Here is a 27567-nt window from a genome sequence, read left to right on the forward strand (position 1 = left end):
GGTGTTGTTGTCCCAGTCTAGTTGAAAAAAAAGACTTCAGAGAAAGCATTTTATTTAGGGAATGTACTTCTGAGTCTACAAACTGTTGCATATGCACCAATATATGTAATCTGAATGCAATATTTTCTTCTAACATGAATGAAAGCTTTTGTGAATTGAAAGTACTCTGTTGTTGTAATTATCATGGTTGCAAATTGGCATCATCTTATTTACATTCGCCATCATTATTGCAAATTGGCAATAGCAGAATTAATAAACAAGACATGACGACAATTATCTGTACTGTTTCAGCTTTACTTTGGAAGAACAAATTTTTCTAAACACAGAAGTGAAATCACATAAGAACAAATCATGCCCACATCGCAAAACAGTATGTGTCACATAACAGGGAACAAGTGCTACTAGTACCAGTTTTACATAATATAGCATAAACTAGAGCATGCATAACAGTGAATGATGTACCACAAGTTCATATTTATTTCAATGTAGGTAGGTAACTAGCAGTCAATTATTGCCATATAACCACCATTAGAATCCTGATTGGTTTGACATTGGCTGAGATCTCGACCCAGGTGTTGGTTGATAAGAAGATGATGCTGATGGAGGTTGAGATGATTGTGACTGGGCAAATGGTTCCATGCCACTTCTGAGACTTTGCTCTGTTTTGTTGGATCCTCACAATCACCTTCTTTCTAATGATTTTCATTGCCGTTATTACAGAGTAGAACCTTGATCTCATGATGGCATTATTAAATGACTCACACATGTTGTTCTCAACTGAGTCACAGAAAGATCCAATCCTAAAGTAGGCCCTACACCAATGCTCCGACGCGGTTTTCATCATGTCTCTCGCTCCTTCTACCGTGTTTTGTGCAAGCTTAGCCCTGTTGTAATTGAATTGGCTTCTATCTGATGACTTCGCACATGCCCAGAACATTTTCTGGAAGACCTTGTCCCTGTGTTCTTTTCTCCAGTTAGCATAAATGTGTCTTGCACACATCCTATGCTCTGCTTGAGGCACAAGCTCATTGACTGCCCTGATGAGACCCTACATAAGGGAAGAAAAAACTGACATAAGCAAATAATCTCACATCCATAAGGACAATAGGAGAGTAAGATAATTAATTATGTATCATATATGCAATAATAAAAATATGAGTAACAAAATTTAGCTCACTTTCTGTTGATCAGAGATGAGAACCCATCCTTCACCATTGTTGTTTATCTGGAGATCTTTTTGAAGAAACGCAATGAACCAGTACCAGGACTCATAGCTCTCAACCTCTACTATTGCCCAAGCTATTGGATACATCTGGTTATTTGCATCTCTGCCAATTGCACAAAGCAACTGCCCCTTGAATGCGCCCTTCAAAAAACATCCATCTAGCCCCACCACTCTTCTACATCCTGCAAGAAATCCTTTCTTGCAACCATCTAAACACATATACATTCTTTCAAACACATTACTATTAAGAATTTCTGGATTTAATGTCACTGCGATAGTGCTACCGGGGTTGCTTCTAAGCAACTCAAGCTGATAATCATAAACCCGAGCATACTCACCATCAGATAGATCAATTATTTCTCCATAACAAATTTCTTTGCTCGTTTGCATTTGGAGATGGACACATCAGCTACTAGATCCTGAAGAACAGCTTGTTGAATGTGCTCTGCCTTCCATGATGGATTGTCCCTAATTTGCCTAAAATACTTCTTTGCAATGACACCACATGTGACCAGCTTGTTGTCCCTTCTTGGAATGCAAGTGTGCTCATTATTGTACCTCCATACTAGAAACCAATCAGACCTACTAGTAATGGACCCATAAATACTCCAAGGACAGCCAGGCCAACTGCATTTTGCACTTACTCTCCTTTTCTCATCTTTTGGAAATAACAAGTGGTGATATGTTTTCAGTCCATACTTGACCAATGCATTCTTAAACACCCTACTGTCATGGAAGGCCATACCAACAGAGAATAAAGGAATTTCAGAAGTGCTATCATAAACTTTGTGCTCTGTCTTCTTCCCCTTAGGCATGTCATCCCTGTCACTTGCTTCATCATAAGATAAATCGTCTGCACTGTCAAAATAGGGTGTCACATCACCATCACCATCATCAAGCTTGCAATCCTCTGGGACAAGGAAATCCTCTGGCACATCAACTACTTTCTCATCCTCTTCTCCAAGCATTTTGTCCCTGACCTTGTTCTTGAGTTCCCTTGCATATTTTTTGAATTCAATTGCTTCTTCGTCATCGGCAGAACTATTTTCTTCTTCTTCTAAATCAACCTCATAATCACTATCACTGCTTGTGGATTCATCTTCACCCCCTTTGTTTCTTTTTCCTTCAGCCACCTTTGATTTTCCTGCTATGGAGCCACTTCCCTTCACAACCTTCCTAGAAACTGGCAACTTCTGGGGTCGATGGAATACATGTGCATCTTCAGCTACCTCATGCATCTCCTCTGCATCTCCTCTAGATTCCTCTGAATTTCTCTTCTCTTCTGAACATTGTTCCTCTCGTTGTCCCTCTCCTTGTTCTGCCTGCCGAACAGATAGGTAACCGAGTGGTTTCATATCTGCGAAATAACAACAAAATACAACACATATATAAGCGCTCTGCACATATATAAGATCGAATCCCTATGCAATCAAACCGGTGACAAATCGCACATACATAAGCCCTCCGGATATAAACTGTTTCAATAGTCAAACCTCTAACTTAATGTACAGTCAAGCATAAAACCATCCTGTTAAAATGAGTGTAGCAACACAAATTATTATTGCTTCTGAATACTTACAAATTTCTAAAACATACGTACCAGAGTTTATATGAGTTTAGTGTATTTCAAAATTTATGATGCCCCTGTCATGCTCATGCTAAAGGTATGCATGCATCCTGGAATACACAGGGCATTTTGCAAAAGTTGATTACTTCTAGAGTACATGCAGACAGGCATCAACCTGGGTTATGGACTGTTAAGTCCAGCAGGTTTCTGAAAGAAAACTGCTGATTGCAGAGTAGCTATTTCAATGTGTACTGTAGCTCGATGGCCGACTAGTTGTTTAATTGTGATCACACAAGTACCATTGAGAAAATACTAAGACGTCGGTCGAGATTACTCATGGAGAAAAATAACAAAACTAGTAAAATGGCAGTGATCTGAAGGGACCCGGGACCCAAATCGTATTTTCTGAATTTGAAAAAAGTCCTTTAAAATCTTCAGAACCTAGACTGTTCAAGTGCATAGAGATAATCTTGGTGTACATACATTAACTCAGCAAACACTACTCGGGTGAAACTATGGTGCGTTAGTACTAATCACCGGACTGATCGAGGACTATATAGTTGGCGTCTGACATCTAAATTCAGAAAGGGTCGTTGCAGCCTTACAGGTGTGCAAGTTTCAATGTGTAGTCAACACAGAGAAGTACGTGTGTGCTGGGCATGAAAGAGATGAGCGCCTAACCTAGACTCCTGGAGTCTCGCGCTGCTACCTTCAAGCGGCGATCATCCCGTCTTGCCCCGCCGCCGTCTTGTCGAAAGGAAATAAGGGAGACGATGCCCAAACAAACCGGAGGAGCAGTTAAGTCTCAGACCCACCCTACCAAGCCGACGTGGCCATCCTGTACAGCCACGCAAGCAAAACCATCGGCAGATACCACTTTAATTGGGATTAGGGGGTGCCTTGGCTGGTATTAGATATCTCAGGGGATTAGTTAACTGGTTTCAGAGTTGGGGGGGTGGGTTAGCCGGTTTCTGAAACCACAGGGGGTGATGTGGACTTCTTTCTACGAGCATATTGCCACCGTAAGCAATTTCCCCTTGTGGTGATAGCAAGAGGAATCTGGAAAAAATGTTCAATGATGGCTATGATCTGCATATGATTCATGATTGGAAGTTAGTGTACACAAATGGTTGATCAGACAAAACACCAGATGTTCAATCACGCTAACAGTTAGTAGTTGGCATTACTTTCTCTTCCGAAGCGCGCACATTCGAGTTCAGTATGGATGCACTGAGCGCTTAAGACAGCGGCAAGCATGAGCCAAAACAGAACACAACTCTGCCAAATCCTGACTGTTAACACAATCTAAACTAATGACCATGACAACACATACGAAAGAAAAGAATGCAGCAGCTAGATAGAAAAGGAAGTGAGCAAACCTCCACTGGCAGAACAAACAAGCAGCAACCTGCAGAGATCATACAGCCTGCGAGATAAAAGGGAAGGAAATCTTCAGGGCAGAAGCATTAATCCAAAAGAACTTCATCTCCACTGACCATGCAGATATAAACTGGAACAGCAAGGCTGTTCCAACATTCTAGAGAATTCAGAAAAAGCCCTAAGATTATGGCCTTAAACAAACAACGACCTATAAATTCTCACCACCCTTCCAACTCGCCGGTGAGAATTTATAGGTCGTACGACCTAGTATTAACAAAGATCATGCAGTAGCTAGCAAGAAAGGGAGGGAACAAACCTCGACCGACATAACAAAGAAGCAGCAGCCTCGAAGATCATACAACCTGTGAAACAAAAAAGGAATCTGGTCAGAAGGAAAAACAAGCATAGCCTATTCTTACATGACTGTATATAAAGATTCCCAGCCAAAAATTGCAGCCTATACTAATACACGACTGAATATCAAAATCATCAGGATAAATAGTTTCCTTACAGAATCATGTACGCTTGTGCATTTAATTAAACATCTAAATAAAGATAAAGGATATACCATCTTTCCATCTGATAATCTCCGGTAGTCAACCACTCATAATATCTTGAAAAGGAGATTGTGCCTATAATTGGGAGGATCTTGTGAAATGTTTAATCTAGTTATCCTTGCCTTCCCTGCAGATTACCGCTGGTGCAGTACTAATTGTTCAAAAATTCTGCAATATAGAGTTAATATGGAGTATATTGAGAGTACGATCAAACAAAAAAAATTCAGAAGAAATGGCAAGAGTTTCCAACATTGCAAATAAACAATAGACCGGACAAAAAAGTCAAAAGCTTGTAGACACAAACACAAACTCTCTCCGTCCGGAATTACTTGTCATCGAAATGGATGAAAATTGATGTATCTAGAACTAAAACACATCTAGATACATCCATTTCGATGACAAGTAATTCCGGACGGAGGGAGTAGTTGATACCCAGACCTTTGACCAGAAATGACTTGAATATTTATTTTTCTTAGATTGCAAGGAGCAGATTATTAGATTACCTAGTACTGCTTACAAAAAGCATACGTAACCTTCTCTTCAACTTGTGAGTAGGTTGAATCCGATGTTCCAGCGCATGGTCCCCTGCTGTGCACACACAATTGGGCGATCCAAGTGCAAGTACTCGCACGCCAATGGAAGGCAGACTGCGTGCACGATGACACACAACCCGCTCTATTTCCTTCCTGCTGTTTTTCCTTCACAAGGAAAGATAACTATGGAATCAACATTAAACTTCAGAGAATAAGATAAAGCTGAATTACATATCCATACGGAAAACACCCAGAACTGAGAAATGACATAGGAATTGAGAGCTGAATTAGAGAGAGCACATAGCCATGTGAGAGATGACATAGGAATTGGGAAAATATAATCGGACCAAAATCTAGCAAATTCTTCCGAACATATCCTAAAGTAATTTAGAAAATGTGTCTTCATATTTTCACTACGAAAACGCTAATAAATCAAAAGAAACTGAAGGTAAACGAAAAGTGGCTTGATCAGGAGCTGCACTACTGACCATTAAATAAGCAGCAGTGCAACACTCTCCATCAGCCAACCACCTACTGGGCATCCACAATTTTGATTTAAAATGAGATCCTTTGTTAATAGGTGAGAACCTGTCATTGCAATTGACATGTTCAGGCACAATTTAATTTAATTATTATTGTCGGTGTCTTCAAAGCATTATCAATGAATAAGATGGAAGGTATTAAGTTACCAAACTGACATGGCAACACAAATAGTTCTACTGGCAATCAGATAAATCACGCGTGTAAGCAATATAAAAAGGATCATACATAATAAATCATGCATGTAAGAAATATGAAGTGCAGGTTTCTGTGCACCTAGCACTTCTCATTTTCACATAGAAAGGTACAATCAGATGTCAAAACAACAGTATATGTTCAAGGCAGATAGATGGACGTGGTACAAAGAAGCATCAGTGGTACAAAGAAGGATCAGAGTATTGCTGGGTTGGCACAGTATCCCAGTGTTAATGTACATATGGTGGAAGTTTAGGAATGAGTTCACTTCTTTAACAAAATAGGAAAAGTGTGGCCTGTAGCATGAAGAATAAATTCAAGAAAGTAAACTGATGGGCAGGGAACCATTATTTAAATTCCCATGGTGAATTTCCCTACAAAAGTCCTGCAGTAGGAAAAGCACATGACATAGAAAAAAAAATAGGAAGTGGGTCCTTGTGTTTATCTTCTGCAAAACATGGCTATTTTCAACATAACCATGTAACTATTTTATGCTGCACAATCAAAATCATTAAGAAATTAGTCTCTTAATCTTCTCTTTGTATGTGCCACACTGCAAACAGAAGGCCCAGGAAAATGTCAAATTGCACAGAATAAATGAGTCATGGCGGGTAGAGCAAACCAGCTTACTTTCCACACAAACCTGAATCGCAACTATCCTAACTTCATCGGCTGTAGCATGGCTATTTTGGGGACGGGACTGTTGCTTTGACTGTAACCCAGTCACCAACCTGCAAGCACAAATAGAAGATGGGATCAAATGATTTGCCCTACAAATTTAGGACAAAGAATAGCTCTAACGCAAAACAACAACAACTATAAAGTAGCTAAAGAAGGGGAAAGTAAGAGACCTCATACCTTAAAATCATCGAACTTCTCCATGCTGATGGATCCGCCTGCCAAGGTGCAGATTGATTAGGAATATCAATTATGAGCAGACCATCGCTCTCGATATCGATTATTTCCTATTATGTGTAGAGTTCCTAAAAATGAGAGTACTTGTTGCTAGCAAGTAAAAGGATCTATGATGAGTACTTGTATCCACTATACAGAGAACATTTCTCTTTGTCAAATGACTTCAATGAATCATAATAAAAGAGCATGTCTTCAAGAACAAACATAAACTCAATGTTGAATTGAGGAACAGTACCAATGGAAAAAGACAGGAAGAAAGGAAACTACAATGACAGGCAACTTCTTTGCCCTGACAATATAGGAAACCAAAGCCTGCAAATTGGAAGAGGACATCACATTTAAATTACCTCTGATACACTGTTCAAGAAATCGGCTTATCGGTCGATTTATCGCTCATTGTGTGGTGACCGCTAAGATTAGGCCTTATCTTTGATATTTATCATTCGGACTGATTTATCGCTCTGAAAGGCGATAAATCGTTAGATTCCTGATTAATCGGGCTGGGCCCCTAACGTCAGAAAGATCAAAAGGCTAAATTTTGGCTCCCCTAAGGCGCCTACGGTGGCCTTCCCGCATAGCCACAACACATAATTGGGATTTCCCCCACTCAGTTAGGGTTTCAGCCTCCCCACCGGGCCGCAATGCAAGATTCACCACGCCGCTGCACCCTGCTCACCTCCGGCGGCCCTAGCTAGCACCACCCGAGCTAGGCGCCCTCTAGATCCCCCTCTCCTCTTCCACGGGACCTCAACCAGCAGCGCGGCAGAACCATCTCCAACTCCTTGCTACAGCAGCACCGGAGCTGCGCCCCTCTTCCTCTACCAGCACTGGAGCTGCGCCACTCTTCCTCTCGCAGCACCGGGGCCATCTCCATCACCGGCGGCTGGTGTTGCTCGCCGCTGCCACCCTTCCCCCAGCAGCAGTAGAGCGGCTCCATCCTCTGCTTCCTACTCCGATGAACAGCAGTAGCTAGACACGCCATACCTTCTCCAGCAGCAAGACGAACGGCTCCATCCTCTCCTGGTATTGTTTCTTTGTCACGCGGCTCTCCTCTTTTAAGCTTTCAAACTACAGCTACTGTCATTTCTTCTGTCGATAAAAATGAGTGCCAGCTGCTGTCATTTCTTCAGTCAATAACTGTGGTTGTAAGCAAGTCTTATTGTCAATAACTGTAGTTGCAAGCAAATTGTCATTTCTTCAGTTAAAACTACCTACTAGTAGTGATAAAAATCAGTCGTTTTTTTAGTTTAACTGCAGCTACTGACTACTAGTTGTTGTTGCCCTTCAGTCATTCAGTCACTAGTGATAAAATTCAGTCAGTTTTGGGTGTAACAAAATCAACTACAGAATCACAATAGTGCAGAATCATGCGATAAATCACGAGTGGACATGGTGCCAGGCGAGGTCGGTATCCCGCCCGCCCATTCCCAAGTGATTCGTGCATATATTATACAGTGAGCATGTATATTCATTTCTCTGCACCATATCCAACCTGTATAGCTTTCGTATTTTGTCTGACAGGTCACGTCTGCTGCATGCAAAGAAACCAGACGCATTGAATCACTCATTTGTTGCAACAGCTACCTGCACCACGCTCCCCTCCATCTCTTTAATCCATTCGGCCCTGTTGCTTCGGTTGTCCAACCATTCTGCTCAGCGCTCGTTCTCGCTCTCTCTTGCAACCATCCTCCCGTTGCAGGTCAGAACCATGTGTTCATCCATGTCCCAGGGAAGCTCTCCACCACATTCATCTCATGTCATCTCCAACCAGGTCGCCTCGCTCCCTCTCATCCATTGCCCTGAGTGCAAAGCCGGGCATGTGGTCTGGTTCATTTCAGGCAGTAGTAAACCCGGGGAGGCATTTCTATAGCTGTGATTGCCATGGTGTAGTAAGTTCATCATCTACTGTTCCATACATCGTTTGCACTCTGTCCGACTAACGCAAATGAGGATGCAGACTTTGGAAGCGGAAGAACAAGTATATACAGTACTTGAGTGCTAGATGGAGCCACCTAACATAGCAAACATCCAGCTTGCTTGGAAATGCTCATGCTGCCCAACCCTTCTTCATCAGTTCTCCTTGTTCATTTCTCACAGCGTGCCGCAGGCCACCACAATGTGTTCATCAAAGTCCCAGCTTATCTCCACACCTCCTGAAGAACCTTTTCATCTTGGGCGTTGCGAACATGCTGCTGATGGCCATGATCTGCATGCACAAATTCTGAAGCGACCCCTCGTGCGATGGATTTGATCTTGTTCCCATATGTACCCGGCGAGATGGATTTGTTGTAGTTCCTCTATGTACCCAACGGGCGATGGATTCGCTCTAGTCCCCTTATGTATTCTTCTTCCCTTCTTCTCCATGTACTGCATGTATCTGCCAGTCCCAGCTGCGTCATACGTACGCAGCAGGCTGCCCTATCAATAATACATGTCCATCGTTTGTGAGCATGAAGCATTAACTTCGGCTAATTGCGTGAGACAGTGCAAAATTAATTACTAAACTACGTAACGACCAGAGGCAGGGAAGGCATTGATCCCACCTGCAATAATGCTCGGCCAGCCGACATGCGATGGGAATCAATACACCCAGCTGCCATGCAAAACATTAAAGCACCCAGCAAGCCATTAATGTGTCATCAACGCAACGGCCTTTTCCATCGCCGGGGACGCGCACGTGGCTCGTGTATTCATACAAATGTAAATGACGCCCTGGGCCACACGGCATGGCGTATAACGCGATGTATTCATAAAGCTGGTAATTAACCTGTCAAGTATTTGTGAATGGCCTATAATAAGTAGGCATCGCGACGCGCGGGTGGATGGACTGGATTACGGCAGCGCGTGGCTGCATGTCCCAAAAATTAAAGTCCAGAATCATGTACAGAATAAGTTGCCCATCTATGCTATTGCCCTTTTCTTTTATGTACAGAATAAGAATCATCAATCATATACAGAATAAGTTGCCCTTTTATTAGTCTGATTCTCATACATGTTGTTGTCCTTTTTTCAGATGGCTGCTTCCGATGCTTCTGGGGTTACAAGTTCCAGACTTAAGAGAAACTCGGATGACATGGCATGGGAGTTTGCTATGCTGATTGATCCAGATGATCTGCAAAGAGTCAAGTGCAAGCTTTGTGGAAAAGTGATGTCAGGAGGGGTGACTAGGATGAAGCAACACATTGCTCAGATCAAAGGGTCAGTGACAAGTTGCATGCAAGCCACACTAGAACAGCAAGCTCGGTGTAAGGATGCATATGAGGCGCCAAAGAAGAAGAAGCAAAAGCTACAGGAAGAAAATGAAGAGCCTTGGTGATGTGGAGCATCCTACGAACATCACCATGTCAAGAGTCCATTTGGCAAGTGACACGTGCGACCTCTACTTCACATACATAAAGGTGAATCATCTCCTTTACACGTGTTCACTTGACCCCTTAGAGAATGGTATACTACTTGACATTCCTCTCGTGTGCATGCATAGGTATTGCCGGAGCTTCACTGACGACGACAAGGAGCGCAAGCGCCAAGGAACACCTACACCATCCGCGAGGGAAGCTTGGAAGCGAAGACAGAAGAAGACGGAGCTGCAATAAAGCTACAGCCACCGGATGTCCGATGATCCACGGACGTCCGACGCGACCACGCCCAGGCCAGCCAGAAGAACCGCAACCAATGCACACTACAGCGGCTGAACGACCGACGAGACACCGGATGTCCGACACACTACAGCCACCGGACGACCGGACGCTACCGGAAATCTGGCGACGCCTGTCCAGAGAAGAAACATCGAAAGTCCGACGCCCTCCGGACGACCGGACGACTCCAACACTGCCTGTGCGCAGCCGGGCCTTTGGCCTTGTACCCCTCTCCCACTTACCCTTTCGTGGCTTAGACTATAAATAGACCACCTCCACCTCCTTTCTAAGGTTAGCAAATATGATAGCTCATCTTAGTTGAGCTTTGCTCCTACCTACTCTTCTCTTGAGAGAGACCACTCCCATGGAGTTCAAGACCTCCATGTGAGCATGTGAGAAGATCCCGAGGGATTCAAGACCCCACTTGTGGGAAGGATCTACCTAGATCATACCAAGACCCCATCTCCTTTGCCTCAAAAGTAGGCCATCGCTAGTATATTATCTTTGTAGATGATTTCTCTCCACACACCTGGATATATTTTATTTCTTCTCATAGTGAGGTCTTATCTATATATAAGCGTTTTGCTGCCACGGTTCACATTCAGTTCTCTACGCTTATTGTGTTATGCGATGACTCTACTAAAGAGTATATCTCCAAGCTCTTGCGTGGAGTCCTTGTTGAGCACGGTGCTGTTGCTCAAATCTCTTTTCTTGGTGCTCAACTGCTCATGCTCAAAATGGCATCGCAAACATCGTCACCTTGAGAAGGCTCATGCTTTGATGGTCGTCACCTCTCTTCCGCCGCACTTCCGGGCCGAGCCTGTCAGCACTTCCATCTGTCTCATCAATCTTTAGCCATCAGCTCCTCGATTGGGTGGCGTTCCTTTCAAGCGTCTATCTAACCGTTTCTTGATTATTTGGCGCTTCAATTGTTTGGCTGTGTTATGTCCTTCTTGCCCCTCGTGAAGGCACCAAACTGACTGCCAATCTATTGAGTGTGTCTTCATAGGATACAACGATGAGCATACAAGATATCGTTAGGGAACATGTTGGTTGTTGGATGCCTATTTCTAGGGATGTGACTTTTGTTGAGTCTCACCCCTTCTACCCGTGCTTATTTTCATCAACTTCTTTATTGGAGGATATCTCTTTCCTCACTTTCCCGACACTCCTATCACTCCTGTTGAGCCGTTATCCATTCATCGTACTCCTCCTGCTCCTCCGACTATTGCAAATCCAACATCATCTCCTATGATTTCCTCACCTCGATTATCACAAACCTTCATCACTGCTAGCTTCCTTGTCACCATGACTTAAGATTGTCCCGATGATTCCTGGTCGTACTCTGCTATCTTTTCCTCACTTTTATACACGTCATCCGCATGTTGTGGGTGTGTCTACTAATGTGACTTCTTCCCTGTCTCGGCCTACTTATGGCTTGCGGCCTCGTCCGCTTCCTACTTGTGGTCTTCCAAGCGTTGGCGTTGCTATTCTTGAGACGACTTCATATCCTAACGTTGTTCATCCTGAATAGCAGCATGTGATGGCGTCGAAGCTTGATTGATGCTCTTGACCACATCGACGCGTGGGATCTCATTTCTCTTCCTCGTGCTCGTCTCATCACTTCTAAGTGGATCTAAAAGGTAAGACTGATGGTTCTCTTGAGTGTTACAAAGCTCACTAGTGGTGAGAACATGGTCATGACTATGATGAGACATTTGCTCCTATAATGGCCAACATGACCACTCTTCGCAGACTTTTCGTCGTGGCTTCTGTTCGCCGCCGGTATGTCTCAACTGGCGACGACTCACAAGTACATTACCTTTGTGAAGGCTCGTCATAATGAGTTTCTTGTCTCTGATCTTAGTCCACGTCACTACTTGCGATTGAGGTTTCTTCTACCTCTAATGGCTACTTTATATCCTAAGAGAAGCATATCCAGGATCTTATTGCTCGTGCTGCTCTTACTGATGAGCACACTCATCCACCTTGTGTCCACCTCCGCTCCCTGTAAGTCCGGATGGGCATCCTTTACCCGGTGGCGGATTGCTATGTGTGCTGTCTCGATCCCACATCCCGTGTTCCCTTTATGGGCGACACCATAACAGCACGCTCGAGCACCACCAATGGCGAGCAAGAGCTCCGACAATCGGCGCATACCTGGATTTTATGCACGGGACATGCCCGAGAACACGGCGCTACCTATCGCCAAGGCCAAGGGCACACTGTAGGAGAACGTGGGATGCTTAATCAAGTGCGTGACACAAAATCCACAAACAGGACAAGGACACCAACCCGAATCAGCGGGGAACGAAGAGTGCACAGGCACGTGGGATGCTGGATCAAGTCCATCCGCTGCCACTACAGCCAGTCTCTCCGCCTCCATTGCCTTGTTTACAGGTTATTTTCAGATGTTGCATCATCTCCTTGACTCACTTGTGTGGCCCTCGTCTCTCACCCTTAGTTCGACGTGGTCCTCTTGGATCCGTCTCCGATGATGTCTTTAGACTGTCAGGGTTGTCGACTTGGTAACCAGGTCCAATTACCTTATACTCATAGCGAGACTATGTCTCAGCGTCGTTTCGACCTTGTTCTCTCTGATGTCTGGGTCCATCTCCTTTGCCTCAAAAGTAGGTCATCGCTAGTATATTATCTTTGTAGATGATTTCTCTCCGCACACCTGGATATATTTTATTTCGTCTCATAGTGAGGTCTTACCTATATATAAGCGTTTTGCTGCCACGGTTCACATTCAGTTCTCTACGCTTATTGTGTTATACGATGACTCTGCTAAAGAGTATATCTCCAAGCTCTTGCGTGGAGTCCTTGTTGAGCAGGGTGTTGTTGCTCAAATCTCTTTTCTTGGTGCTCAACTGCTCATGCTCAAAATGGCGTCGCAAACATCGTCACCTTGAGAAGGCTCATGCTTTGATGGTCGTCACCTCTCTTCCGCCGCACTTTCGGGCCGAGCCTGTCAGCACTTCCATCTGTCTCATCAATCTTTAGCCATCAGCTCCTCGATAGGGTGGCGTTCCTTTCAAGCGTCTATCTAACTGTTTCTTGATTATTTGGCGCTTCAATTGTTTGGCTGTGTTATGTCCTTCTTGCCCCTCGTGAAGGCACCAAACTGACTGCCAATCTATTGAGTGTGTCTTCATAGGATACAACGATGAGCATACAAGATATCGTTAGGGAACATGTTGGTTGTTGGATGCCTATTTCTAGGGATGTGACTTTTGTTGAGTCTCACCCCTTCTACCCGTGCTTATTTTCATCAACTTCTTTATTGGAGGATATCTCTTTCCTCACTTTCCCGACACTCCTATCACTCCTGTTGAGCCGTTATCCATTCATCGTACTCCTCCTGCTCCTCCGACTATTGCAGATCCAACATCATCTCCTATGATTTCCTCACCTCGATTATCACAGACCTTCATCACTGCTAGCGTCCTTGTCACCATGACTTAAGATTGTCCCAATGATTCCTGCTCGTACTCTGCTATCTTTTCCTCACTTTTATACACGTCATCCGCGTGTTGTGGGTGTCTACTAATGTGACATCTTCTCTGTCTCAGCCTACTTATGGCTTGCGGCCTCATCCGCTTCCTACTTGTGGTCTTCCAAGCGTTGGCGTTGCTATTCTTGAGACGACTTCATATCCTGACGTTATTCATCCTGAATAGCAGCATGTGATGGCGTCGAAGCTTGATTGATGCCCTTGACCACATCGGCGGGTGGGATCTCATTTCTCTTCCTCGTGCTCGTCTCATCACTTCTAAGTGGATCTAAAAGGTTAAGACTGATGGTTCTCTTGAGTGTTACAAAGCTCATCTAGTGGTGAGAACATGGTCATGACTATGATGAGACATTTGCTCCTATAATGGCCAACATGACCACTCTTCGCAGACTTTTCGTCGTGGCTTCTGTTCGCCGCCGGTATGTCTCAACTGGCTACGACTCACAAGTACATTGCCTTTGTGAAGGCTCGTCATAATGAGTTTCTTATCTCTGATCTTAGTCCACGTCACTACTTGCGATTGAGGTTTCTTCTACCTCTAATGGCTTCTTTATATCCTAAGAGAAGCATATCCAGGATCTTACTGCTCGTGCTGCTCTTACTGATGAGCACACTCATCCACCTTGTGTCCACCTCCGCTCCCTTTAAGTCCGGATGGGCATCCTTTGCCCGGTGGCGGATTGCTATGTGTGATGTCTCGATCCCACATCCCGTGTTCCCTTTATGGGCGACACCATAACCGCACGCTCGAGCACCATCAATGGCGAGCAAGAGCTCCGACAATCAGCGCATACCTGGATTTTATGCACGGGACACGCCCGAGAACACGGCGCTACCTATCGCCAAGGCCAAGGGCACACTGTAGGAGAACGTGGGATGCTTAATCAAGTGCGTGACACAAAATCCACAAACATGACAAGGACACCAACCCGAATCAGCGGGGAACGAAGAGTGCACAGGCACGTGGGATGCTGGATCAAGTCCATCCGCTGCCACTACAGCCAGTCTCTCCGCCTCTATTGCCTTGTTTACAAGTTATTTTCAGATATCATCTCCTTGACTCACTTGTGTGGCCCTCGTCTCTCATCCTTAGTTCAACGTGGTCCTCTTAGATCCGTCTCCGATGATGTCTTTAGGCTGTCAGGGTTGTCGGCTTGGCAAACAGACCCAATTACCTTATACTCATAGCGAGACTATGTCTCAGCGTCGTTTCGACCTTGTTCTCTCTGATGTCTGGGTCCATCTCCTTTGCCTCAAAAGTAGGTCATCGCTAGAATATTATCTTTGTAGATGATTTCTCTCCGCACACCTGGATATATTTTATTTCGTCTCATAGTGAGGTCTTATCTATATATAAGCGTTTTGCTGCCACGGTTCACATTCAGTTCTCTACGCTTATTGTGTTATACGATGACTCTGCTAAAGAGTATATCTCCAAGCTCTTGCGTGGAGTCCTTGTTGAGCAGGGTGTTGTTGCTCAAATCTCTTTTCTTGGTGCTCAACTGCTCATGCTCAAAATGGCGTCGCAAACATCGTCACCTTGAGAAGGCTCATGCTTTGATGGTCGTCACCTCTCTTCCGCCGCACTTTCGGGCCGAGCCTGTCAGCACTTCCATCTATCTCATCAATCTTTAGCCATCAGCTCCTCGATAGGGTGGCGTTCCTTTCAAGCGTCTATCTAACCGTTTCTTGATTAGTTGGCGCTTCAATTGTTTGGCTGTGTTATGTCCTTCTTGCCCCTCGTGAAGGCACCAAACTGACTGCCAATCTATTGAGTGTGTCTTCATAGGATACAACGATGAGCATACAAGATATCGTTAGGGAACATGTTGGTTGTTGGATGCCTATTTCTAGGGATGTGACTTTTGTTGAGTCTCACCCCTTCTACCCGTGCTTATTTTCATCAACTTCTTTATTGGAGGATATCTCTTTCCTCACTTTCCCGACACTCCTATCACTCCTGTTGAGCCGTTATCCATTCATCGTACTCCTCCTGCTCCTCCGACTATTGCAGATCCAACATCATCTCCTATGATTTCCTCACCTCGATTATCACAGACCTTCATCACTGCTAGCGTCCTTGTCACCATGACTTAAGATTGTCCCAATGATTCCTGCTCGTACTCTGCTATCTTTTCCTCACTTTTATACACGTCATCCGCGTGTTGTGGGTGTCTACTAATGTGACATCTTCTCTGTCTCAGCCTACTTATGGCTTGCGGCCTCATCCGCTTCCTACTTGTGGTCTTCCAAGCGTTGGCGTTGCTATTCTTGAGACGACTTCATATCCTGACGTTATTCATCCTGAATAGCAGCATGTGATGGCGTCGAAGCTTGATTGATGCCCTTGACCACATCGGCGGGTGGGATCTCATTTCTCTTCCTCGTGCTCGTCTCATCACTTCTAAGTGGATCTAAAAGGTTAAGACTGATGGTTCTCTTGAGTGTTACAAAGCTCATCTAGTGGTGAGAACATGGTCATGACTATGATGAGACATTTGCTCCTATAATGGCCAACATGACCACTCTTCGCAGACTTTTCGTCGTGGCTTCTGTTCGCCGCCGGTATGTCTCAACTGGCTACGACTCACAAGTACATTGCCTTTGTGAAGGCTCGTCATAATGAGTTTCTTATCTCTGATCTTAGTCCACGTCACTACTTGCGATTGAGGTTTCTTCTACCTCTAATGGCTTCTTTATATCCTAAGAGAAGCATATCCAGGATCTTACTGCTCGTGCTGCTCTTACTGATGAGCACACTCATCCACCTTGTGTCCACCTCCGCTCCCTTTAAGTCCGGATGGGCATCCTTTGCCCGGTGGCGGATTGCTATGTGTGATGTCTCGATCCCACATCCCGTGTTCCCTTTATGGGCGACACCATAACCGCACGCTCGAGCACCATCAATGGCGAGCAAGAGCTCCGACAATCAGCGCATACCTGGATTTTATGCACGGGACACGCCCGAGAACACGGCGCTACCTATCGCCAAGGCCAAGGGCACACTGTAGGAGAACGTGGGATGCTTAATCAAGTGCGTGACACAAAATCCACAAACATGACAAGGACACCAACCCGAATCAGCGGGGAACGAAGAGTGCACAGGCACGTGGGATGCTGGATCAAGTCCATCCGCTGCCACTACAGCCAGTCTCTCCGCCTCTATTGCCTTGTTTACAAGTTATTTTCAGATATCATCTCCTTGACTCACTTGTGTGGCCCTCGTCTCTCATCCTTAGTTCAACGTGGTCCTCTTAGATCCGTCTCCGATGATGTCTTTAGGCTGTCAGGGTTGTCGGCTTGGCAAACAGACCCAATTACCTTATACTCATAGCGAGACTATGTCTCAGCGTCGTTTCGACCTTGTTCTCTCTGATGTCTGGGTCCATCTCCTTTGCCTCAAAAGTAGGTCATCGCTAGAATATTATCTTTGTAGATGATTTCTCTCCGCACACCTGGATATATTTTATTTCGTCTCATAGTGAGGTCTTATCTATATATAAGCGTTTTGCTGCCACGGTTCACATTCAGTTCTCTACGCTTATTGTGTTATACGATGACTCTGCTAAAGAGTATATCTCCAAGCTCTTGCGTGGAGTCCTTGTTGAGCAGGGTGTTGTTGCTCAAATCTCTTTTCTTGGTGCTCAACTGCTCATGCTCAAAATGGCGTCGCAAACATCGTCACCTTGAGAAGGCTCATGCTTTGATGGTCGTCACCTCTCTTCCGCCGCACTTTCGGGCCGAGCCTGTCAGCACTTCCATCTATCTCATCAATCTTTAGCCATCAGCTCCTCGATAGGGTGGCGTTCCTTTCAAGCGTCTATCTAACCGTTTCTTGATTAGTTGGCGCTTCAATTGTTTGGCTGTGTTATGTCCTTCTTGCCCCTCGTGAAGGCACCAAACTGACTGCCAATCTATTGAGTGTGTCTTCATAGGATACAACGATGAGCATACAAGATATCGTTAGGGAACATGTTGGTTGTTGGATGCCTATTTCTAGGGATGTGACTTTTGTTGAGTCTCACCCCTTCTACCCGTGCTTATTTTCATCAACTTCTTTATTGGAGGATATCTCTTTCCTCACTTTCCCGACACTCCTATCACTCCCGTTGAGCCGTTATCCATTCATCGTACTCCTCCTGCTCCTCCGACTATTGCAGATCCAACATCATCTCCTATGATTTCCTCACCTCGATTATCACAGACCTTCATCACTGCTAGCTTCCTTGTCACCATGACTTAAGATTGTCCCAATGATTCCTGCTCGTACTCTGCTATCTTTTCCTCACTTTTATACACGTCATCCGCGTGTTGTGGGTGTGTCTACTAATGTGACTTCTTCCCTGTCTCAGCCTACTTATGGCTTGCAGCCTCATCCGCTTCCTACTTGTGGTCTTCCAACCGTTGGCGCTACTATTCTTGAGACGACTTCTTATCCTGACGTTGTTCATCGTGAATAGCTGCATGTGATGCCGTCGAAGCTTGATTGATGCTCTTGACCACATCGGCGCGTGGGATCTCATTTCTCTTCCTCGTGCACATCTCATCACTTCTGAGTGGATCTAAAAGGTTTAAGACCGATGGTTCTGTTTGCCGCCGGTATGTCTCAACTTGATGTAAGAATGCCTACATGTAGCCACTACATGAGTATTCTCTTCCGGATGGCACTATTTGTCCTCTTGATCGCTCTTTATATGGTCTTGAGTAAACCCCTCCTGCCTGGTTTGAGCACTTCATCTTAGTGCTAACTGCGGCTAGTTTTTTCGGTGAGTTCTCATGATCCTGCACTTCCTGTCCACCATTCAACTCATGGTCGAACACTTCTTTTATATGTGAATCATCACTGGCGACGACTCACAAGTACATTGCCTTTGTGAAGGCTCGTCATAATGAGTTTCATATCTCTGATCTTAGTCCTCATCACTACTTGCGATTAAGGTTTCTTCTACCTCTAATGGCTTCTTTATTTCCTAAGAGAAGCATATCCAGGATCTTATTGCTCGTGCTGCTCTTACTGATGAGCACACTCATCCACCTTGTGTCCACCTCCGCTCCCTGTAAGTCCGGATGGGCTCCTTGCTCCTTTGCCTGGTGGCGGATTGCCTGGTGGCGGATTGCTTATTTTCAGATATCATCTCCTTGACTCACTTGTGTGGCCCTCGTCTCTCATCCTTAGTTCGACGTGGTCCTCTTGGATCCGTCTCCGGTGATGTCTTTAGATTGTCAGGGTTGTCGACTTGGTAAACAGGTCCAATTACCTTATACTCATAGCGAGACTATGTCTCAGCGTCGTTTCGACCTTGTTCTCTCTGATGTCTGGGTCCATCTCCTTTGCCTCAAAAGTAGGTCATCGCAATTATATTAACTTTTTAGAGATTGAGGTTTCTTTCTACATCTAATGGTTTCTTTATTTCCTGGGAGAAGTATATCCATCTATCTCATTAACCTTCAACCATCCACTGCTCTACAAGGTGGTGTTCCATTCAAGCGTCTCTTTGATTGTTTCTTGATTATTCGGTGCTTCAATTGTTTGGTTGTGTTTGCTATGTCCTTCTTGCCCCTTGTTAAGGCACCAAACTGACTGTCTGTCTGCTGAGTGTGTCCTCATAGGATACAGTGATGAGCATACAGGATATCGTTGTTGGGATCATATTGGTTGTTGGATGCCTATTTCTTGGGATGTGACTTTTGATGAGTCACATCCCTTCTACACGTGCTCATTTTCATCAACTTCTTTATTGGAGGATATCTCTTTCCTCACTTTCCCGACACTCCTATCACTCTTGTTGAGCCGTTATCCATTCATCGTACTCCTCCTGCTTCTTTGACTATTGCAGATCCAGCATAATCTCATATGATTTCCTCACATCGCTTATCATACACCTTCATCACTGGTAGCTTCCTTGTCACCATGACTTGAGATTTGTCTCGATAATTCCTGCTCGTACTCTACTATCTTTTCCTCACTTTTATACACGTCGTCCGCATGTTGTGGGTGTGTCTACTGATGTGCCATCTTCTATGTCTCAACTGGCGACGACTCACAAGTACATTGCCTTTGTGAAGGCTTGTCATAATGAGTTTGTTATCTCTGATCTTAGTCCTTGTCATTACTTGCGATTGAGGTTTCTTCTACCTCTAATGGCTTCTTTATTTCCTCAGAGAAGCATATCCAGGACTTATTGCTCGTGTTGCTCTTACTGATGAGCACACTCATCCACCTTGTGTCCACCTCCGCTCCCTATAAGTCCGGATGGGCATCCTTTGCCCGGTGGCGGATTGCTATGTGTGCTATCTCGATCCCACATCCCGTGTTCCCTTTATGGGCGACACCATAACCGCACGCTCGAGCACCACCAATGGCGAGCAAGAGCTCGGACAATCAGCGCATACCTGGATTTTATGCACGAGACACGCCCGAGAACACGGCGCTACCTATCGCCAAGGCTAAGGGCACACTGTAGGAGAACGTGGAATGCTTAATCAAGTGCGTGACACAAAATCCGCAAACAGGACAAGGACACCAACCCAAATCAGCGGGGAACGAAGAGTGCACAAGCACGTGGGATGCTGGCCACTACAGCCAGTCTCTCCGCCTCTATTGCCTTGTTTACAAGTTATTTTCAGAAGTGGCATCATCTCCTTGAGTCACTTGTGTGGCCCTCGTCTCTCATCCTTAGTTCGACGTGGTCCTCTTGGTTCCGTCTCCGGTGATGTCTTTAGACTATCAGGGTTGTCGGCTTGGTAAACAGGTCCAATTCCTTATACTCATAGCGAGACTATGTCTCACCGTCGTTTCGACCTTGTTCTCTCTAATGTCTGGGTCCATCTCCTTTGCCTCAAAAGTAGGTCATCGCTAGTATATTATCTTTAAAGATGATTTCTCTCCAGACACCTGGATATATTTTATTTCTTCTCGTAGTGAGGTCTTAATATATAGGCGTTTTGCTGCCACAGTTCACATTTAGTTCTCTACCCTTATTGTGTTATGCGATGACTCTATTAAAGAGTATATCTCCAAGCTCATGCATGGAGTCCTTGCTGAGCAGGGAGTTGTTGCTCAGATCACTTTTCTTGATGCTCATGCTCAAAATGACGTGATGGCTAAGAATGGCTAAGAATGGCAAAGGAGATGGACCTTGTTCTCTCTGATGTCTGGGTCCATCTCCTTTGCCTCTCTGATTATGTTGGATTTGCAATAATTGGAGAAGTATGAGAATTATGTAGTCTCTCAGCTTGATGCTAAGAATGGCTTTCTTAACAATGAGCTATGTGAGAAGGTTTACATGCAACCACCACTTGGGTATTCTGTTCCTGGCGACATGGTATGTCTTCTTCGTCGCTCTCTATGGCGTTAAGCAAGCCCTAGCGCCTGGTTTTGAGTGTTTTACCACTGTGATGGCTACCGTTGATTTTGTGAAGGCACATCTTTGTGAGTAGTTTCTTATGTCTAATCTTGGCCCACTTCGCTACTTTCTTGGGATTGAGGTCTTTTTGCTCAAGAAAAGTAATCCAAGATCTTGCTCATGCCGCTCTTAATGATGAGCGCACTGCTACGACTCCTGTTGATGGTGACACTTTGTCTGATCTAACACCGTTTATCTTATCGGGAGTCTTGTCTATCTAGCTGCCACTCGCCCGAAAGAAGAAACAAACTACAGTGCCCCGTGTCCAAGTGCACCTCTACCCTCCACTATATGCTCCGCGGCTGCCGTCGTGGCAAACTCACTAGCGTTGATGCCTCTCCCATGATGTCGCCAGAGCCTTCATGCCTCTCACACGATGTTGCTAGAGCCTTCAATCTCATGGAGGGGACAATGCCGCCATGGCAGCTAGCATTCCCTCACTCAAATCATGAAGTGTTTGTGAGTGAGATTAACAAAAATACGGGAAAGGAGACAATGACTAGCGTATTAGGGGAATAAGGCCTAAACAGTATTGCTGAGAAGAGTTAGGCCCACTACCAAAATGGTTGGTGTATTCTTCTCCAAAGTGGGACACGCTTTTGATGCAAACAGGACCAAGTGAGATATATTCATACTCTATCAAGCCCAAATGATAATCCCCTTTTTTGGCAAACTTTAACACCGGCCTTCAAATACTAATTTGACCCATTGTCTCCTTTCTATTCAGGTCCATCGTCTCCTTTGGCCTCCAACATTAACGATATTTCTTTCCTCAATACACCTATCACTCATGTATTTGCCCTCATCCACCCATCCCACCGTGTCTTCCTGTACTATTGTTGTATACCCAATGCCATCATCACATGTCGCTTCACCACCTTGTTTGTTACCTCGGGCTACCTCGCCCCACTCGTCCCCTAAGGCTTCCCCGATGATTCCCCCTCATCCTCTTCACTACACTGGTAGTCCACGTTTTGTGGATTCTTTTGATGTCGGTTGACATGTAACAGTAATTATATCATTTTAGAAATCCTATGTAGGTTTGACTAGATGCCTGGCCCATGTCTATACTCTATAACATCGTACGTAAACACAAGGGTGTACCTTAAACTTATCACCATCCTCCAGAAAGCAATATCTATCCCAACCAGTGCATCACATGATGGAAAATACAAAAATCTTCCGAACTTTGACAAAAACTTAATAAATAGCTAGTTTGCGATTTCAAAAGGAATATATTAATGATAAGGTGTCGAACAAATATGCATGCATGTTGTATCGTGCTTATAGAGTGAACTCACATGAGCTACAGAACGATCCTCATCTCCGAGGAATTGAGTAGTTGGTGAATGAAAACTTAAATCCATCAGCGGATCTATCTGTAGGAAATGAGGGGAAAAGGGAGTTAGACTTCCTGTTTTACTAATGACCTTCAGAGAATTGTAACTAGACACTGTGCAACCACCATGATGGTGCTTGACAATGCATTTACCATGCAACACATAGAAGATTTGAATATCTATTGGGTATATGGCCTAACCACATGAGCAAGTTATACTTAAACTACCTGCGGATCTGAAAATGTCACAAAGCAAAAGCAGCACTTGCGGTTTGTGCGACTCTACAGCATGGTCTGCAATAAAACCTACATACAGACCAAAGCAGCATAGTAAGCATCTGCCAACCTTTGAACTGAGCGATGGAGGAAAGGGCAAAAAAATCAATAAATAATCACAAGGATTCATTACCACAACATTTGTCATAGTTTGTTCGAAATTGTAGCATACAACAGCTTATAAATGGATTGGCACACACAAAAACTGGAAATTTGCACTTTGACAAGGTAGCAAAGGGAAACGTTACAAACATATGCAAGTCTATAGAAGCTAGCCTCCCTCCTTAAAAAAACATGATTCTCTTTGGAATAAACTAGCACATATGCCTATGCTTTGCAACGAGGACATAAATATTCTAGTAGTTCAACACCCATCATCTATGATTTGAAATTCTGGTTGAGAAAAGAGATGTTAAGTTCTTGTTAAAATCCTGATGCTATATACAACAATGGAATTTTGACACTATCTACCATTGTTGTTAAACTGAATTAATATAACTACAATCAGGATACCTTGTGTCAGCTTATCGAAGTGCTAAGACATATCACAGCGAGCATACCTTGTACATTTAACAAAGAGCCCCCCCCCCCCCCCCCCCCCCCGGTGACCGTTCAAAAAAAAAACATATGGCAAGCAAGGTAAGTACCACAAAGTACCACAAGAACACTAACTGTTAAGCTCATGCTGAGTAGGGTCATTCACATTAAACGCAACTCAGGAGAATTTCTCATTTATCCTTGTTACCAGCACACAATTATAATGAGCACCAGACCCACAAATACATCATCTATCAAAATCATCCAGCCACACACCTATCAGCAATACAACTGCAGAACCCATAGAGGGATCTGCTAATACAGAACTACTCCCTCTGTTCCTAAATATAAGTCTTTTTAGAGATTTCAATAAGGACTACGTACGGATGTATATAGACATATTTTAGAGTGTAGATTCAGTACTATAAATTCAGTACTGGCCATGTTCTGAATTAGTTAAAACCTGCCACACTCACCAACATTTTGTTAGTAGTATGCTTAAAATCCATGATCGGACTAGGAAGGCAACACAGCTGCTTACATGTTAGCAATAAGGTCGAGCTCTTCTTTGATGCATGACAATAACACTGATTTGTCTCCAGTTGAAAACAACCTAGCCGAAAAGCATAGTATAAGGCCATGTAAATATACTTGGTTGATTTATGTTCATTTCAATCCATTAGAACAACACAGAAACATAGTGTATACTGATTAGATATAATCGACAACATGTTAGGGTGGCAATCTAGCACACCAACCCACAAGGTGAACAGAATGAAATTATATACTCCCAGCAAAGCACAAGAAAGGCAGGTGTGCATCTTTGCTCCCTAAATAATACTACTCAATTAAAGAGCCTGATCATGTGTTGTTTGTCAAACATGTCCTGTTTGAGTTCATAGTAAACTTGATATGTCCCTCTCTATACTACATGCCTATCTAATTCTGATAATTAGATGGATATAATACCATAGTCATCACTCATCATTATAGGTTTCACTTTTTTCTTTGCAAACTCTGCAGATTGTCCGTACATGGCAAGGTATTAACGATGGAAGCTAAAAATCATGTCTTATTTAAAACAGCAGAGCCGCATTTAGCTTGGCATGTGATCCAGCATACCTCAGGTGGAGCACCGGTGGTCGGTGTTCCGGCGAAATTGGTAGAACAGCGAGATTGGATGCTTCCGTAGAGCACTCGATGCCTATTATGTGGCAAAGGAGGGATTTCATGTGGAGTCCGTGTCCGGCACAAGTTGATGGCATGCTCGAGCATGACACAACACTGGCAAAGGAGGGTGGAAGAGTCCATGTCCGACACCCGTTGATGGTGTAATCATCCTGCTTTGCACATGAACGGATAACACCTACAATGGACAATAATATAAACCTGAGACTATAACATGCATCATCTAAATAACAAAGAATTGGAAATATTACCAGGGAGAAAAGCCACTCTGGTAAACAAGCAATAGTACTTGGACTAAATATGGTATTCAGACATAGCCGGCCATTAACATGACGTTATTATTTTGGATATTATCAGTTATGTGCTTAGAGAACTTTTGTGTGCTTCTATTGATAGCCAGAAGCCATGGCTAATGTATCCGATCTATCTATGACAAGAACATGTATCACAAGTTATCAGCTAATTAATTAGCTGACAGACAATCTAGCAAGGATTGAAGAGTTAGCAGCTTATAAGAATTTTTCTCTGAAGTTTTGATGGTCCATTGATATCTAAAATACTGTAATTACTAATTGCGCAGAATACTAATAGTACTACTTGGTGAAGGAATCAGAATCAATAGAGATCGGAAGCCGGTCTGCGGGACTACTTGTGTCCCTCAATGAATTGCATTGCATAAGGACCAAACTTCTTTTAGGGAGATCAGCTGCAATAGCATCGGGGGTGCATACCTACACCAACGACAGAAGGGCCAAGAACAGAGACTACTGCTACCAAGGGCAAAATCATACATGTGCACAGAGGTAAGAGGACGGTGCAAAGCCCTCGGACGAGAGCGGCGCGAAATCCTGAAGGTGTAGCCGGAGGAAGGACGCGACGGGGACGGGCCGAGCAGCGCAACCTCCGAGGTGTAGCGCCGGGAAGGAGCCGCCGCCGATTCCGCCGGTGGAGGTGGCAGTAGCACCAGAGCTAGGGTTCCGCCGGCAATTTGGGATTTTTTGGGGGTCCGTGGAAGAGACGGGGAAGTGGGGATTGGGGAATCGAAGAGGCGGCGGGGGCTCTCCTGGTATTTTGGGACGCGCGAGGAGGTCCGTGGGGAAGAAGGACTCCGACCGACGCTTTCCTTCTCGTGTGGGATTGGGCTTCATTGGGCCATATGTCAAGGCCCAGGCGGGCGACGACGGGGGCTTTGGAATCCGCTTCGTCGGAGGACGCACATACGCCCCAACTATGCCTCAAAAAAAAAAACATAAGCCCCAGCTTAAAAAAATGGTACCATTCGACGAAATCACAAATTAAGAAGAACTCTTTGCAAAAGAGATTCTCGCCTCCTCAGGTCTCGATGAGTGACGCACCATATGCGCATTACTACAAGTGACGCACTACATGTACGTTACTTGTGGGAGTTTTTCCTTTTTTTCGTAGATCAGTTTATTCAAAACATTATATCTCTTAAACTATGCTCCAAATCTTAAAGCGTTTTCACCGTTGAATTTCTCACTTTCAAATCTTCAAAACTAGGTTCCATGTTAATAGATTTTAACGAACTTTTTTCACAAAAAACCCTAACTAGGAGCACTTTTTTTTTCTATCCGGAAGAGGCATAGCCGTGCCTCTCGCGAAAAGACAAAAAAAACATGTTTTTTTTTCATTTCTGATAGACACGCGCGGAAGCAAATTCGTGTATCTTACGAAAGCAAACCCGTGCCTCTTATAGAAGGAAAAAAATCACGTTTTTCTGTTTTCAAAAGGCACAACCATGTCTCTCGTGAAAGGAAAAAAGCATGTTGTTTCGTTTACGAGAGGCACGAGGCACGGTCATGCCTTTCGCAAAAGCAAATACGTGCCTATCACGGAAGTAAAAAAAAGTATTTTTATGTTCAAAATATAGAATTTTTTGTGTCCAAAAGCTAAAAAGACCAATGGAAAACCAAAGAGATGGAAAACATATATATATTTTGACCCTGGCATGGCTCCCGAAGGAGCACTCCTTCGTTAGTTGCTCCTACCATCCGACCTGTTGCAAGGCATGGGACCTCCTATTCCGCGCTTTAAACGTCGCAGAAGTGAACTGGCGCTCACACGCAGCATCTAGTGAGACGTCTCATGAACGCTCAGTGCATATGTGTGCGAAAACCCACCAAAAAAGAAGTTGTCGCGGGGAATCCAACTCACACCACAACAATTGTGAAATAGGTTGGCTACCAATGTACCTCAGTGCTAGTGACTACTTGTAGTGCACATGCTTGGATTTGTAGCGGCGCTATTTGAATCAAACTAGCATATTTAAAAAGGTTTATTAACATTTTAAAAAGTTTCACTAATTTGAGAAAAAAAAGTACAAGAATTTAAAAAATTATAGTCAATTTGAAAAAAAAATATCGATTTCAAAAAACTATAGTGAGTTTCAAAAGGGTTCATCAGTATTGAAAAGAAAAGTTCATCAATTTTAAAAAGGTTAACAACTTTGAAAAAAAAAGTTCATCCATTTTGAAAAAAAAATCATCCAATTGAAAAATGTTAATCGATATAGAAAACAGTTCACGGTTTTGAAAAAAGTTCATCAATTTTCAAAATATGTTCAGTAAAATTGAAAAAAGTTTATCCAATTTGAAAATAACTTTTTAAAAAAAGTTCATCGATTTTGGACAAAAACTCATTCAATTTTGAAATAAAACTCATCAATTTTGAAAAAAAATGTTCATCACTTTTGCAAAAAGTTCATTTATTTTAGAAAATAAGTTCACATAACTAAAA

General features: G+C 44.0%; 1 long non-coding RNA gene and 1 other non-coding gene across 2 annotated transcripts; one reads left to right on the forward strand and one right to left on the reverse strand.

Moving 5' to 3' along the window:
* Positions 1-253: 253 nt before the first annotated feature.
* On the reverse strand, positions 254-25885 carry LOC125509748 (uncharacterized). Its single transcript, XR_015604922.1, has 12 exons — positions 25602-25885; positions 24745-24988; positions 24164-24235; positions 23038-23115; positions 22772-22849; positions 6856-6893; positions 5233-6728; positions 4741-4897; positions 4489-4534; positions 4172-4218; positions 1178-2582; positions 254-1048 (listed from the first exon to the last, which is right to left on the reverse strand). It is a non-coding gene; the product is annotated as an uncharacterized LOC125509748 (transcript).
* LOC147971929 (uncharacterized) lies at positions 6900-10191 on the forward strand. The gene is made up of 2 exons (XR_015604923.1): positions 6900-8801; positions 8870-10191. It is a non-coding gene; the product is annotated as an uncharacterized LOC147971929 (long non-coding RNA).
* Positions 25886-27567: the final 1682 nt, after the last annotated feature.

The sequence above is a fragment of the Triticum urartu genome, chromosome 5A (assembly GCF_056163025.1).
Source record: "Triticum urartu cultivar PI428250 chromosome 5A, HENAU_Tu73, whole genome shotgun sequence".
Classification (NCBI taxonomy): domain Eukaryota; kingdom Viridiplantae; phylum Streptophyta; class Magnoliopsida; order Poales; family Poaceae; genus Triticum; species Triticum urartu.